The sequence below is a fragment of the Amphibalanus amphitrite genome, unplaced genomic scaffold, assembly GCF_019059575.1.
Source record: "Amphibalanus amphitrite isolate SeventyFive unplaced genomic scaffold, NRLGWU_Aamphi_draft 000715F_arrow, whole genome shotgun sequence".
Lineage (NCBI taxonomy): Eukaryota > Metazoa > Arthropoda > Thecostraca > Balanomorpha > Balanidae > Amphibalanus > Amphibalanus amphitrite.
Window position 1 is genome coordinate 301889 of NW_024882209.1, and position 17035 is coordinate 318923.

Consider the following 17035-nt stretch of genomic DNA (forward strand, 5'->3'; position numbering starts at 1 on the left):
AGAATGAAATCCAAGTTGGCCAAATATGCCCTGCCTAATCTAAGTTATAAATCCCGGACAGAACGGGCCAAATCGCGGAGCCAGACGTGACGCGTCTGCTCGGGCCAGGAGCTCGGCCAGAAGTCCCTGGGAGCGCGCGGCCCGACGCAGCGGGCCGGGCCCAGACATGCGCAGAAGCACTCGGACACCACGTGGCTGCCGATCGGAGCGCGGATTGGTCACTGGCCGACGCACTGCGGCAGCGCAGGCCGCAGCCACGCGGTCGCATCGTGATGGGACAAAGTTCACGAACAGACACGTCCTGGGCCGCCCCCCAGCGCCGGGGCGGGGTAGCGACGTCACAAGTCGGCGCGCGAATCGGTCTGCGCCGGGAACTCCCGTGCCGGCCGGCGACACACGTGGTTACCACAGAACACCAAGCTCCAGATATAGCAGGCAGCTTGATCATCTTCGGCCTTGGTATAATATCAGTCCAAGTTCCAGTGGTGGGTATCTTCTAATATTCAAATTAAAATGAAAAGCAATAGGCTTTCTCAGCGCCGACGACGGATTTCACGTTGATAAAAAAGGGAGCTCAAGGTCAGCAAAACTCGGGTTCAAGGAATGGCGGGCGTTAAAATGACTGCTGACGTCATCAAAAAACCGCTAATGGTTAAAGGAAATAGTTCACTTTTAACATGGGGTTTGGAACTGGAATAGCAGTTTTGTTGCTTGCGCTGAGACTAGCACAAATCAGAAGCTTTTACGGCCCAACGATCACCCTAGACGAAGATATTCCATTTTTCGTTCCGAAAAGAGTGCCTTGCAGAGGAATGCGTGCCTTGCTGAGGAATGCAGTCACGTCATCATCAGCCAATCAGAATGCTGCTTACAGCCGATGGGTTTGTCCTACGCAATATGATTGGTCAACGCGTAATAAGCTTCCGCGTCAACCATTATTTTATATAGAATATAGTTCTTCTTATACTAAAATATAGAAAATAATCTTTTTTTACAAAAACGTTTTGTTTTATTTTCTGATCATTATGAGCATAAAAAAACATAAATCCATAGCAAAATACTAATTTCAGGAAAGTGAACTATTTCCTTTAAGAGATAGGGACTAAGCTGGTCCCACCCTGCAAGTAAAGGGAAGAAATTTCTTGAACACCATAAAGCTGCGGGGGTTGCGACCAGGATAAATGGTGGTTTCTGAGCCTGGCCGCAAACTTGGCTATCTCAACTCAAAACTAATGTTAAGGTGGGATGGTCCCTTTAACCTTCTACCAAAAAACGCTCCATGTAAAGAATTAGGTCGGATTTAAATCGGCGGAGTTGAAGGACCAGAAGTTTTTGGTTCATCTCAGGTGGAGGTGCCCTACACAATAACATGTCGTCCTCACTGCAGTACCAGCACGGACAGAGTCCTCGTAAGACGTGATCTGGACCGTCAGTGATCCTCTGTTCCGACGGCTCCACGTGAGTCTGCCAGAGTGCGGATGTATTTACCAGAGGTGCTCATTTTATCTGGGCTCGATGAAGTAGGGTGCACCACGTGCACCTCCCTTGAAGACCACCCATAGGTCCATCACCCCAACAGGATGTTTACTTTGCATGACCGCTGGAATATTATCGATACAATCCCCTATATGGCTTGCCATTCTTTTTTGTCGTATTCCAGTCGGTGGTGAGATTTTTGGTCGCTGAAGTTTTGAACATTGTTTCTTTTTAATATGCTCAAGAGCGTCTTCCTTATATTCAAGTGAGTCCTCTGTATGTCCTCTGCTAAGAGTTATTTTACGACGATTACGTTAACCTTTTGTCCTAAGTATTCCCACACAATCCTTATTGTCCGTGATAACACGTTGACCTGTCCAGCAACCTTTACGTGGAATTGCAGGGGTTTCAACAAAATGTTCTTGTTTTACTCGTTTAACATTAGTGTCTATGGGCGCGCGCAAAGCACTTGGAGCACCGTCGAACTATTTTGCTGCTCTTTTCCAGGAGGTTGCATGCTCATGGATGTAGTCATGTTAGATGATGCACAACTTTTGGGCGTTTCATTGCCATGCTATAATTTATCAAAATAATGTCATGCCTACTCATGATTAGAGCCCAAAAAGCATTCCCGATTATGCTGCCCCACCCTGTATCGGAAAACTAGCTATATGCTGTGACATAGACCACTATATACCGACGATATATAGTGGTCTATGGCTGAGAATAAAAAATCGACAACCATGACCGAGCAGCGCTCCAGTCGTCACCATGACAGTAGGGTGAGAACTCTAACACTCCAGCGGCGCAGGCACTCAGCGGCGCAGAAGCACTAATTTACCGCTCGAAAACCGCTCAAAACGATACACAGCACAGTTACGACTAAATATTCCTGAGACAAACTCACAGCTCAGTTACCGTAAATCATGCTAATTTTAGCCGTGAGTGTAGCTTCAGCCAAAACAGCACCATCAAAGTTGACACCTAGGCTAATGTCGGATGGCTTAGAGTCGCAGCTAAACACGTTGGCTACCTTATGTGAACAGTAACCAAAACATTGCTGATATGAATTACAGACAGTTTTCCCAGCCCCATTACCCCTCATCGCCCCATGATGACCCCTCCCACCCATCTCCCCCTCCCCCTCACACAGACTTACTGTTGAGTTCCCAGCGGGCTGCTTTTCTGGAGAGTTCCATGGAGTCTGATGCGACCAGCATCAGTGGCCAGCGCTCAGTGCGAGCCGGCGCCGGGCCGAGACCAAACGAAGGTCGCCAGCCCTCTTCGGTTGGTGTTGAGGACTGCATCATCTTTGCGAGGCTTGATGGAGATGCAGAGATGAGAGAGCAAGGAGATGAAGAGGAGAATGATGGAGAAAGAGGAAGGACTGTGATCCGATGGATGTTCTGGAAAAGAAATAGATGATTAAGTGACAATGATGCAGGTAGGTGATTAGAGATATGTTGATAAATGGGATGATTGAGATGAATTTGTGTGAATGAGGAACACCGTCAATGGGTTTTACCTGTGTGTGGCTTTTCAAATAAATGAAATGAAATGATAGCTGATAGGGAGGATAGCAGAGGCCAGAGAAAGAGGTGAAGTGAGGTGGATCAGAGGTGATGCTGGTGAGAGAAGGTGAGAAGAGTGAGGCCAATTACAGGTGCTGGCACTGGTAGATGATTATGGTGATGGAGTAGGGTGGGTAGAGTGACTTCTTCTGGCAGTAAGAAATGGCAAATGAATCAGATTTAAAACAAAGCTATGGAAAGCTAGAGGAACTTGAGAAAAAGTTGAATTGTAAGCTGTATAAAGCAGCAAAGATAAAAAGAGGCAATAAGCTGGTAAATTTGAGATGCTGCTCAGATAATGCTCCACTTAGGCAGTGAAAGCAATGTGAACAGTGGACAGGCAGCTGCAGAATGTTGTCTCCATATTTCTCTGTTCACTTCACAGGCTGAGCTGAATGGGTATTGCTGCTGAGTGCTGACTTCAGACTCCTGAACTTTGAGAAAGACCCTGGAACAATAAAGAGACCACATTTCTACTTAAGACCAGCTTTAGCCATTTATTGTTATTATTGTCACAGCATTGTCATTATCTGTGAGAAAAACATACCTACCAAGGCAAGCTGATGCTGATGCTGATGATGTGGTCGGGCTGTCACCGGTTGCATCGGTAGCCCTATAAACGCGCGTCGGGTGGTGGGAGGTTTCTGGGATATGGTTAGGATGTAACCTGGACAGAATTAGACAAGTCAGCTTCTGTCCGCTCCAGTCCTCTGCTCACCATCCGTCACGGTCACCAGTTTCCTCTTCCTCAGTCTCCAGAGCTTGTAGAGTCCCTCCTTGTTCTTCTCCATCTCTTCCGTGCTTTCATTGAAGAGGAATGTCTTCAGGACTTCTAGTTGGTCTTCTTGGTGTGGGCGTTGGAGTGAAGTCATCTTGAGCCGTTCTTCTGCGAGTTTGGTGCACTCAAGCAGGAAGTGGTGCTGGTCTTCCTCCCCATCTCCACACAGGAGACACGTGGTTTCTTCGCCAGTGTGTCTCTTCCTAGTCTCCAGCGGGAGCGTGTTGGATCTGGCCTGGAAGAGTATGATTGACGATGCTGTGTTATCGTAGATCGGATCTTCTTTAATGGCTGTTTTGGCAGATCGGTATACCATTATACTGGACTTGGCCTCGAGCTCTTCTTTCCACTGTTTGTCATCCCACTCTTTCAGGCGTTTCTTCAAGGTAGACTTGTTCATCCTCTCCAGTTCTGCAGCATTTAATCCCACAGCTTCCAGGTACCGTTTCGTTGTCTTCGCCAATGTACTTTTCCGCACTTCTAGTTCTGCTCTGGCGATCCTTCTGATGAGGTCGTTGCTTCCTTGCATCGCGCCTCTCAGGAACTGCAAGTGCCCTTCCATGATCCTGGTCTTCATCAGGGAGGTTCCCACCTCACCTCTGAGCGTACAGATCGGCGTGTATCTCGGTGCTCCCAGAATTTGTCTGAACACTCCATTCTCACATACTTGGAGTTTCTTGATGTCTGCGTCCGTAAGGCTCAGGATGCTCGCCCCATGAAGAAACGAAGGGAGCGACAGACATTTCCAATAGCACTTGCCAATCATCAGCTTGTTGCAGCATTTTTGCGTTATTCCGTAGGTCATGTTGGCCAGCTTTTGGGACTTCTGATGCATTACGTTGATGTGTTCCTTGAAGAGCCTTTTCTTGTTTGTGACACAAACTCCCAGGTACTTGATCTGTTGAACCACAGGGATGTCTGCGATGACCTTGGGTTGCTCCTGACAATTGTAGATGATGACCGCGCTCTTGTCTTTGTTTATCTTCAAACCGAACTTGCCACTGATGTCCGCCAGCGTTGTCACTAGGTGCTCTGTCTCCTGTAAAGTCTCAGTTAGGACGAGTCCGTCGTCAGCAAAGAACAACACTGGGATTCGGACAATATCATTTTTGAAGCCCAGTCCCGTATCTGTCAGAGCTTTGGCGATAAGGTATGTTACAATCTTGAAGCTTGTCGTTGACCCATTGCATCCTTGTCGTATTCCTGATGTGACGTCGATGACTGCTTCAGTCCTGTCATTGAGCTTGATTTTCGTTGAGTCTCCCTGGTAGATTTGCGTCGTAGCATCAATGATTTTGGAGTCGATCTTGTAGAACTTCAGGGCTTCTACCATTTCAGCTCTATTAACCGAATCGAAGGCCTTCGAATAGTCAATGGCTGTCACAAACAATGGCTTTTTCCTGCGAAAGCTGTCTTCAACGCAGTAACGCAATAGGAATAAATTGTCTTCAACCTTCCCCCCACTAGTGAAACCTGCTTGTATCTCTAGCATTTCATCATTATACTTTAAGTGACTCTCAATTTTATCCTTCAGAATACTCATGAACAGCTTGTATGATATGTTTGTCAACGCTATGGGACGCAAGTCTTTTGCAGTGGGTTTCTTGATCTTGGGGATCATTTTAGTCTTCGACGTCTTCCACGAATCTGGCTTCGAGTCGGCATCCAGTTGCTGTTGTAGACAGCTTGTTAGGGTATCTAGGCCTTCCTTCGTCATTACGAGTGCTTTGTATAGTTCCGGTTTGAGCAAGTCTGGTCCTGGTGCAGTTTTGTTCTTCAGTCCGGATACTGCTTTTTTCACATCTTCTACTTCAATTTGTGTGGGGTTCATCTGTGATATTTCCTGTCTCACAGGGAGAGCCATATCCATCAACTCTCTCATGTGTCTCGGGAAGTGGGGTCCCTCGTGCACAGTTCTCCTCATACCTTCTTCATATTCCTTCTTCACATCACTGTTCCATATTTTACTGATCTCGTTTGAGTGTTGCTGGTAGGTACACAGTTTTCCAGAATTTCACCAACTCCTCTTCTTCCACTTCTGGTTCCAGTTTCTTGCCTTCATTGTCATACAATTGGATGTCTTCTTGGTTTCTCTCCTTCTTCCTTAGTTTGTCAATGTTTTCAAACATTGACTTGCTCTTGTTAGCACTGTTCCTGATTTCTTCAGTTGTCTTCTTTTCTGATTTTGTCACAGCCTCTTTCACCATTTCCTGGACCTTCTTTTTCTGTATTTTATACTGTTCATTGAGCAGCTTCTCTTGATCTTTGTCTTTGGTGTTTCGTTTTTCCCGGTTTATGGCCCTGCGTTTCTTGATAGCTTCCCTGATTTCATCTGTGACCCATGGCTTTTCTTTCACCTGTTGCCCTATCAGGCTTTTCTTGCGGTATGTTGCTTTTAACTTGCTGTTGGCCACTTCTGTCATCAGGCCATTGAGCTCCTCTATGTTTGTTATGTTCTCATTTCGGAGCCTTCTCTGCATCTCTTCTCCGAAGAGTTCCAATGAGCCAGCATCTACCTTCCAGAATTCTCTGACACTTGTCGTTCCCTTATTAAAGCTTTGGTTTCTTGTGGGTATTTCCATTCTGACCGAGATCATATGGTGATCTGAGAGGTCAAAAAGCTCCCTCTCTTCATCAATTGTCATGCTCTCAATACGCTGATAGCACCTCCTATTTGCGAGGACATAATCGATTACACTATTTTGGTCCTGCCTTGACCATGTATATGTACCTTGGCAAAATTCTTCTAGGTTTAGCAGTATCAGTGATGATTTATTTGTCCAGTCTAAGACAATTCTCCCATTTTCATCTTCTCTTTGATAGCCAAGCTGTCCAATGTGTCCGTTCATGTCTCCGAGCAACAATAGAGCCTCATCTTTTGCCATAATTGTTTCAATTATGTTATCAATTTCAGCTTTCATGTTTTTATTCCTCTCACAGTCTTCAGCAGATTTCCTTACAGACAGATATACAAGGATGATGTGCAACTTAAAACACCCTAATTCCATGACTGCATGCAAAATGTCTGTGCTACACGTTCTTTGTTTTGCAACACTTGTCCCTTGCTTAGTTTGGAACATTATCCGGAGTCCCCCTCCCTTCTTATCCCTAATCTCTCTCATACTCTCAATCATTGTAACACCTACAGAAACTTCATACTTTTCAAATTTTTGTTGTGTTTCTGTAAGAAACAGTATATCACAGTTTGTTTTCAAAAGTTCTTCAAGCTCAAGAAGTTTATTTCTTGTGAGGCCCTGCACATTCACCATGTTGACTGTAACAGTTTTACTCTTTATCAGCTGATTTCCCCTTTTCTTCTTTCTTGGTAGTTCATTGGTTTCTGATGACCCTTCCTCGAAAGATCCTGTGTGTGGCAGTCCCCTTTTCCTCGAGTTCCTTTTTCAGCTCATGGAACTTCTTCCTCTCTTCTGGCGTTCTATCCAGGGATATGTATTTGTTTTCTATATTTACCTCTCTCATCCTCATGCGGTTCTTGTAGATTTCTTCTGCCTCTTCCCTGCTGGACAGTCTCACCAGCATCAGCCTGTTCTTCTTTATCGTCTCATCTTTCTTTCCGAGCCTGATGATTTTTTCTGTCTTGAAGCTCCTGTTTTCTCCCATAAGCTTTTTCATCATTTCCTTGAATTGTTGTTCATCATGGTCTTTTCTTTCTTCAACATTGGCAGACTTTGACTCGTCTATGTTGTGGAAGATCAGGTTTTGTGCTCTATTCTCCTTCTCTTTCAATCTCACGACTTTCTCTATGTTGGTTGTGTTACTCTCCAGGACTTGACTTTGTTGGGCCATCTGCCTCACCACACTTTCTTCCATCCCTTTGAGTTTATCACTCTGCTCTTCACTTTTCTGTTTGATAACATTGACTGCTTCAGACATTTCCGCTGTTCCCTTCATCGCAGACTGCAGTTTGCCAACTTGATCTTCTATCTTCTTTGCAGCTTCAGCATATGTTTTTGCTGGTTGTGTTTCTTTGATGCTTGTGATGATCACTTTCTCTTGCTGCTTCATGGCTGCCAGGATTTCTTGTTTTTGGGCCTTGATGGCAGAGATTATTGCCTGGTTGTCTTCCTGCACATTTTCTTTCTTGTCAGCCTTTGGTTGTGATTCCTCCTTCTCTTCTCCCATTGTGATGGCCCTTCTTGCAAGCTCTGGGAGGATAGAACGGCACTCCGAACATAACCAGAACACTCCCTTTGTCTCCTGGAGGGCTTTGTAGGTTTCCGACTGCACCTTCTGGCAATCCAGATGGAACCAGAACTTGCATCCATCACAACATACTCCATCTTGATTGTCTTCAACCTTGAGTCCACACTTCTTCTTGCTTCCTTTTCTTCTTCCTGGTCCTCCCCGGCAGATGTCGTGAGACGGCTGGCTCGTACCCGATGATGAGCGACTTCCAAATGGTTTATAAACATTAGAGTCTAGCCGCTTTACTCTACTTCCACCTTGTCCTTCCACATCCTGGTCATCATCGTCAGAGTCGAGTTCTTGAGTTTCGTTGAGCGCCTGTCCCACATTGTCAGTTCTTGTCTCTGTTTGAGCCTTAGCTCTGTTTAGTTCTCCGTTTTTAGAAGTATCGGCCTGTGATTTATCCTTCTCCTCTACACTGGGTGACCCTGGTGGGGTTCTTTCAAGCGTATTTGATGGTTTAAATACGTCTCGATTCATGCCAGGCTGAGACGCCATATTGGGTTTACATCATGCCCATGCCAGCATGCACGAGCAGGAACAGGAGGGTCAAACAGAAAAGTATGTGCAAAAACAGAATAACAAAACAATAATTCAGGCAGAATAATGCAACAAAAAAGAGTATAATATGCTGAAAACCAAAAATAAATATAGGACAAACGGGACACCCGACCTACCACGCGCCTCCACACCTAGGGCCTCAAAATCCTGGCAGAAAGGTGATGAAAAACAGTGACATGACAGAGCTGCGTCCTCTCTGGAAATCCGCACCCGTAAGGCGTCAGCATCAAAGAACATCTCATGATTTCAGGGGGAAATTAGAAAGCTAAGATAGAAATAGAAAAAAATAGAAAGCTGAGGGATGAAATTGTGACAAAATCCTGCAAATAACTGGAAAGGGCAATCATTACATTTATACGTAGCTGACGCGGCTGTCTGCACTTTCTGTATTAAATACCTCATTGACATCCCCAAGCTTTGAGGTTATGCAAAGTAGTTAGGTAGCTTGTGATATCACTGTTTTTTCCAAACCCCATATCTGTTCTCCCATGAATTTCCGACAGATTGAAAAGAAATCTTCAAAAAAGGTACAGTCACCCAGTTTTTCAAGTTTGTCTGTTTTTGCAGATCAAGAAATGTCAGAAGAAGCTCACTAACACTACCAAACATATTTAATGAGGATCGAATGATTGGACATTTTTTAATGGGCTCTTTCGTGCTTCCCGAAAATTCACGGAAAAGATATGGGGTTTAGAAAACCTGTCAATATGGCAATACATGCAGGATACTGAAAACATGGTAACACAACAGCCCATTAGAGTATCCGCAAGTTTACATAGCCCAAAGAAAAGATAGACAGTTCAGTCGGGCACACTGTGGTATTTCCGATCCATATATGGAAACGTTTCCATTTTTGGAACAATGTTCCAAAAATGGATACGCCGTTTCCAAAAATAGAAACGATCTGTTCCATAAATGGAGACGATGTGTGCATCGCTACCTTTAAAGCAAACTGGGCATTGATTGGTGCAATTTGGCATGCACAGGATGCCACCAATCGACAGCCAGCATTCTAGTTTATGTTCCTGTTCTCCGACTTTCCGATCAGAAAACCGAAAGTTGACGAACGAGGCGATGCTTATAACATGTTGACGTGATAAAAAAAATCACACGTTTTTCGAATTGAAAATAATAACATTTATGAATGTTTTGAACAAAAAATAACGTTTTTAACAGACTACTGAAAGACTGACCCATTGATTGGAACAACCACATCACCGGGAACTTCAGTTTTTCATTCATTTTCACGCTGCGTTTTCCGGTGTACCAGCGGCCTGGTGGTCGTCAATCTTTGATTAAATCGCATGAAAGTTGTTGCAAAGCCCTATTTGGAGACTTAAGTGGGCATTTTATGATATTTCAAATGTGCTGAATATGATCGTAGGCTCGGATCAACGTAAATCTCCGTGCAAATACGTAAAAAGCAGGATGGAAATAAGGTCTGCACCGTCGTCACACCAAATACCGTTGTATTCTTACGATGAATTTATTCATTCTAGCTCATGTGTAACATTGATATTAATTTTATATATTGAAATGATATCTACGCTTTATGTATTGCCCACTTTGGACCACATCTGTCCAGTAGTTTCTGGGAAATCTTAGTTTTAGTTGACTTTTGAATGTGCTCAAGCTGCGGCGCGTAAGGTATTACTATCGAACCCGACGTCCAAGGTAACTGCCGAGAGCCGAGATGCTAAACCTGTCCCAAAACATCAAATTTTTAGTTGCATGTGAATTTTAAAAACACATTTAAGCTAAGTTTGCACACATTTGAAATTCAGCGTTTCTATTTTTGGAACATCGGCGTTTCCATTTTTGGAAACTAAGTCTCCATAAATGGATACGATTCAGGAGCATTTTAAAGACGTGAATTTTTATGCATACGACAGCTTTTCATGCAAGAAGACAAGTGCTTTTGGTGTATCTGAGCTTGTTTTACGCGAAACAGTTGTTATACATCGAATCCAGCCACCCTTGGCAAAAAAATATGTGCGGAGATGTTAGCGTTTCTATTTATGGAACGAGCGTTTCCATTTTTGGAACAGAAGAGTAGTCAAATTTGGAAACGTTTCCAATAATAGAAACGTCTCCATAAATGAATCGGAGATACCACAGTGCGCCCGACTGAGTTGTCATTATTTTTCCAGTTCACAGCTCAAGCTTCACTCTGAACCCCTAGGTTCAGGGCTCAGGCCAACCTGATAATCGGTATCAAAGCAAGTACCTCATCAATCGGACACACTATTGCCTGGATGCATAGCACACCGAAAAATGAGCTTGTAAATAGCCTTGAAAAATATTTTTTTAAAAAAATACTCACAACACTCAACAGTGCTGACAGCGCGACATTTGCTGGTGCGTCAAGAACGCCGCAAATGTCGCCTCAGGGCTGTCTCATCCCTATCTCCGTAACGTGTCGTGTGCGACCAATGACGTCACGGCATTGCGGCGTTCTGATTGGGCGGCAGCTCTGAATCGCCCGACTGGTGGTCCCCGCTCGACAGGCGCACGTGCGCCGACTAGACGTTTGTAGTGGCATTGACGGCAGAAAAAGTGAGGTAATGCAGAGCTCTGAATATACTTGAATAGAGTCTAAGCCGTTAGTAATACGTAAAAACGTCAGATAGGTTTCTTGTTCGTCTTGATTTGAATTTTTATGTGATATAACTTTTACCTTAGTGTCGAGGTTGGCAGCTATGTGGGAGAGCCCTAAAGTTGGGTCATTTTCCACAGGATTGCATTACAGCCGTCCGACCCTTCGTACCAGTGACGTCACGGAAATCGCTGCTTCGGCCTAATGAGCATACCTTCTATATAGGGCCTTGATGTCGCCTGAGTTTTTGTCGTTTTGTTTTTGTTTACAAACACTCGATGTTGAACTGTATTTTATTTTGTGAATTTTCACTAAAAAGAAATGTTTTGTTTTGCTGTCAATGTCATATACCTAGGTATTAGGTAAGTAAGATGGTTCCTACCTATTATTGAGCACTAATGTGCAAATATTTTGCGTTTAGGCATATCTTGGTACTGTATAGGGCCTTGCGTTTAGGTTGTTCTTCGTCTCAAGCATCGTTTTTTTTCGCCCAAAATTTCTAGACATGCCAAATAAAGGATCTTAGGTCTATAGGACCATCTTTTCACTCGTAGGTAAAGGCTTTTAATCTAACCTCTCAGCCTCATGTATCACGTCCTCACTCCTTTATAGACTACTTAGAGGCTGGTTAGAGGCTTGCGATGCCTACTTTGCATCGCAAGCGCTATCTAGCGGAAGCCATGTGGCGACATCTAGTGCTTCTAGCCAAGATTGCTACGGGTTTCGGACAAGCATCGCATTAGTATGTAGTACGTACCTACGCATCGCAAAAGTACGTGCATGCGACATACGTAGGGAGGGGCAAATGTATGTCAACAAAATGACATAGAGCGTATCGCTTAACCCTCGCCCGCACATGGGGGGGGGGGTGGTTGCCACCCCCCCAGGCAGTCTTTCTGCTCTGCACTCAACATTTTTAGAGCTAGAAGGCTGATTTTTCGTATAGCTGCTCGTCTATCCTTTCTTGATGTCCACTCAAAATTTCAAGTTTCTGTGATTTTTGGTTTCGGAGATATGACCTTGTTTTTCAGGTCATGTCATGACCCAAATGGCCAATTCTCAACATCTTGCGTTTGCCATGGGCCTTGTGAGCTTTTGGCACCCTGATTTCGGCCTTTTTTGCCAGTCTTACCTCCCACCTATCATGGAACATGTTGTTCGACGATGTACAGGGGTCAAGGTCAGGGTCAAGGTCAACCTAGGTCATCTAAGATAATTGCGTTTTACGCAAGCTGAATTCACTTTTTGTGAAGTTTTTTGACTGCATTTTTGGTAAAAGCTTCTCAGATCATGATTTCATGTGATATGGACCCAAAAACAATCGGTGCACACATCAGTATACACACAGACACACACAGACATACAAACACATATAATTGACCTTGACCTAACTTGACCTGAAATGACCTCAGCAGCAAAATTCTGGTCGGATAGTGTGACAAAGAGGTTCTGGCTGGCTTGGCACCAGAAGACAGCATCGTCATCGGTATTTGATAAGCAGCGCACTTGATATTCAACGGTGACCCAAAACAGCAACATTTTTTAGTTTGACCTGACCTGGAAGGTCAATGACTGACCTGAGAAGGTAAAACTGGGTATCATTGGATTCGTCTCTTCCCAAAGAATCTTTTTGGTCTTTACTGCTAAGCTCTATCTCCAACAGGAACGAAATGGCGCGGGGGTGGCAACCACCCCCCCCCCCCCCCATGTGCGTTCTAGGATGGGAAAATGGCATGTGCGGGCGAGGGTTAAGTGCATGGCGTATAAAGCAGAGGCGCGGAAACAAGGAGACTCGAGGGGCTGAGCCCCCGACGTGCGTTCGTCGTCGGGGTCGTAAACCTCTTGGAACCTAAGTGACCTGCAAATGACCCTTGGCGACCTGTGGCCTGTGGGACTTGCAAGTTGTAGGCACCGATGTGGAGCTCTCGAAGGTTGTCTCAGCCTCTCAGGGACCTCGTCCTTCCCTCGAAGGCCAGGGTGAAGCCTTCCGAACTCGAAGTCGGCATGGCCGGATGGGTCCTTCGGTGCCAGTGTGGACTCTCGGCCAATGAAAATTTCATGACTCTGGCCCAGATGACCTTTGATCTATAAACTGTTCCTCAAGACTATGTCAGGCCGGAATCGCGAATCGGCTACCGGCGTATGAATAGTTACGTTATATCAGGGCCTCGTCTAGGAGATTTTCACTGGGGGGGGGGGGCAGAGGCTCAAGGAGCCAAACCTAGGGTACCCCCAAATCCTGTTTTCTCACCGGATTTAGGCCACTTATTTTTCATCTCAGCCCTGAAACCTTATGAGCTTTTGAAGTCGGTTATTTTTTACGATTTCAACCTCTCATGAATGCTTTACTGTTCATCGGAGCTCAAATTTACGACTTATTTCCGTTTCTGTATGAATATTTGTATTGTATTGTACCTATTGAACAAGGCCTCGTCTAACATGTTAACTGGGGGGCCAAACCCCCGCAGTCATCGGCCTGGCCCCCCCAGTCAGGGCAAAAAGTCACTACTGGGGGGGCCGGCAATAGCCAAAAGGCAAACGAATTTTTAGGTCGAGGCGTCAGTGCACATAAAAGCAAATGTGTAAACGAAACATGGATGCAATGTGAGCACATTGATACCTAGCCGATTACTTAGGCCTGTTATCAAGTGTTTATTTTGTTTACCTGACCTTAACCATTTTTTTTTCGCTCAGCAATACGTTACATTTCGTCTTTTCAGGCGCCCAACTCCGTGTCTCGGATATTCTTTTTTTATAAATTTAGTCCGAACCTTTTGAATGGAAGGATTCACAAGGACAGAGCCCCCGCTAAGCAGATCTTGTTGCGTTGGCCCTGCCCTCTACCCTCCGATCGCGCAATTCCTGATCTATGGCAGAATTTAGAGCCCAAAGTTTTACGTATGCACATAGCCGCGCACGGCCGGTCCCCTCACTGACTTCGACTGGTTACGGCCTGCCACCAACCGTAACCATACTCGCCAGGAGGCTCATAAACATCAAGCGACTCTGTCGCGCTTCGAACCCGGACTGTTATAACCGGGACGCATGCCCTCACCACGCGGAGTCCAACGCTCTACCGATAAAAATTCTCCTTTACGTATCAATCTGTTGTTTCTGTCCTCGGGGCGTCAATCTCTTGTTTTTGCCTATCGTCGTCCTCACTATGCGGCGTCCAGCTTCTGGCTGGACGGTCACCGGTGTGCGGCTAGAGTAGCTCCTAGTCGTAATGAAGCAGGATCCCGTGGTGGTCGTACATAGGCGCAGATTGGTGGTCTGTCGCTGGATTATCTAAAGAAGTCGGCGTGGAGTCCCGGTGGGCAAATGCCAGCCAAATACCAGCCTGTAGGGTCCCAACGGGCCTCAAATTGCACTACTACACGGGGAAATCTTCATTTTTTGTTTAATTTATAGCCTCTGACAACCTTAAGGTTGTGTCGGAGATCCACGGCGATTACGACTTACGGAGAATCCACCTGAGAAGCCATCAGTCTCCAAGTTGATACGTACGCATTACACTCGTCTGAGGGGGCCGTGGGAAAATACTGTCTCCACTCAGCTTAATCCTTAAAGCCTGGTATGGATCATATAAAGCCAGTGTGGGCTACCATAGAGGCCGGCGTGGGTCCAGAAGCTGGTGTTAGCCCTCAGAACTCGGCAGAGCTCAGAGTCAAGCGCTCAGTCTATGCGTGTGGGCCCCCGACATAAGGCTCGGCATGTGAATTCCTTAGACAAGGCACTGCCACTCAAAAACACTCAACACCATGGGTCGGATGCCCTATTATTTTTTCCTTTAGTTAAAAAAAAAATCATGGTGTCAGGGCTGTGATGAAAAACAAGTGGTCTAAATCCGGTGAGAAAACAGGATTTGGGGGTACCCTAGGTTTGGCTCCTTCAGGCTCTGGCCCCCCCAGTGAAAATTCCTTAGACGAGGCCCTGCTATTGAACAATCATGAGCGATCCACATTCTGAAAGATAATTATTTTCCCAAAAAAATCAGTTTTTTAGAAAAAAAAAATGGTTAAAAATTTTCAAAAACCGAGATAACCAGTTGATAGACAAAGTAGAATCACGTATAACCTTTTTCGTTACGTCTTGATTCCTTTAAAAATGAAGATGTTAGCGGCGTTTGAAATTTTGCCGTTTTTGAGGCGAAAATGGCGGACACAACGTCACTAAAACGTCATTTCTCATGAATTTTCCGACTGATTTCCCTCAAATTTAAAAAAACGTCTTAAATTGATGTATGATAAGGTACCGAAAGTTTGACGTCATTCGCGTAACGCGTTTAGAAGTTATTGGCGAAAAACGGGAGGGGGAAGCAGATTCTGCCCCCCCCCCCCGTGGGGCGCGGGCTATAGGTAGGCCTGACAGCTCTTCCCGCGAAGCCTTTTTGGGGTCGAAAACGGCAGAACATGACGTCACTCTGACGTTATTTGCGGCTAACTTATCATAGCATTTGGAAAAAGTTTTGGTCACAATGTGTAAAATTGATGCCAGGGAGGGTACTGACCGTTTGGTGACGATCAGCGCAGCGGTTTTGGAGATATATCGAAAAGTTTGGGGGACAAAAAATGCCCCCCATCACCCCCCACCAGGGCGCGGGTTAATAAAGGCATCTGTCTAATCCACACTTCTGCGCAATGCACTTCTCTTATACCTACGCATCGATCACGATTGCTCATGGTTGATTTTCAAGTGCTCATGTAAGTGAATGATTTAAAGCAATACAACGATGCGGCTCTGTCTGTTTATTAACCCTATTAGTGGCAGGGGGGGTTGTTTTTATCCACCCCTCAGGTTTTTCGGGAATATCTCCGAAACCGCTGAAGCTACGATGCTGAAATTTTCTGACTTTTCCTAAAACTAAATTGGGCACATTCCCTGAAAATTTTAAGTTCATAACTTTACCAGGGGCGGCTCCAGAGCACTGGGAATTGGGGGGTCCTATTCGTGAAGCGAGTCATTTGGGCGAAGATCACGATGCTGCACCAGTTTTACGAACAGTGAATGAAAGGTATCATGTTATAACATATACAAAGTTATTGTGCATCCTCTTTTGACACGTTTTTGCTATAATAGGCGGATCCAGGCGTCCAAAAAGGGGGGTTATTTTTTACCTCCCAACATAGGTGCCCTGACACCGCCTATGCATGACCAATACAATTTTAGTTGTTCTCTCATAAGAAATTGTAACATAACAAGACCATTGCCACCCTTTTTAGAAACAGTACCAACAAAAACCTTATTTACTATACTTTTTGTGTACCCCCAATCTCAATGATCTGTATCCGCCTATGATTTTTGAAAATGCATATTTTTAGGATCCATGTGAATTCCTGGTTCATTCTCTATCGATCGGCAAAACTTGCGTTAAGATTGGTTCAGAAACATGGCCGTGATAAACAGTCTAAAATGTATCTGCAATTTGCCCGTTTTTACCCCCCTCTACCCCCCTATTGACATTTTTTAATTTTATTTTTTTAGAAATGTAGATCTCGTTGAGCCAAATCGAATGCCGTTTGAATTTTGATGATCGGCCGGTTAGATCTCGAGATATCAAGGGGGGGGTCGTAAACAGCCCCCCCCCCCCCTGCCACTAATATGGGGTAGCCAGGAGCCTGCCACTAATAGGGTTAAAACATACACATTACGTGCCTACCTGTGAAAGTATGCTATGCCTACCATTACATCAAAATGTGTAGTTTTTTATTTATGCGTACATACATACATATTTACTTGATTACTGGATGACATATGATTATTTGATCGGTGACCCAGTAATATTATGATGCCGTCCTTGCCCTAGACATTATCCGAGTTATACAGGGATGTGCTCTGTGTACCATC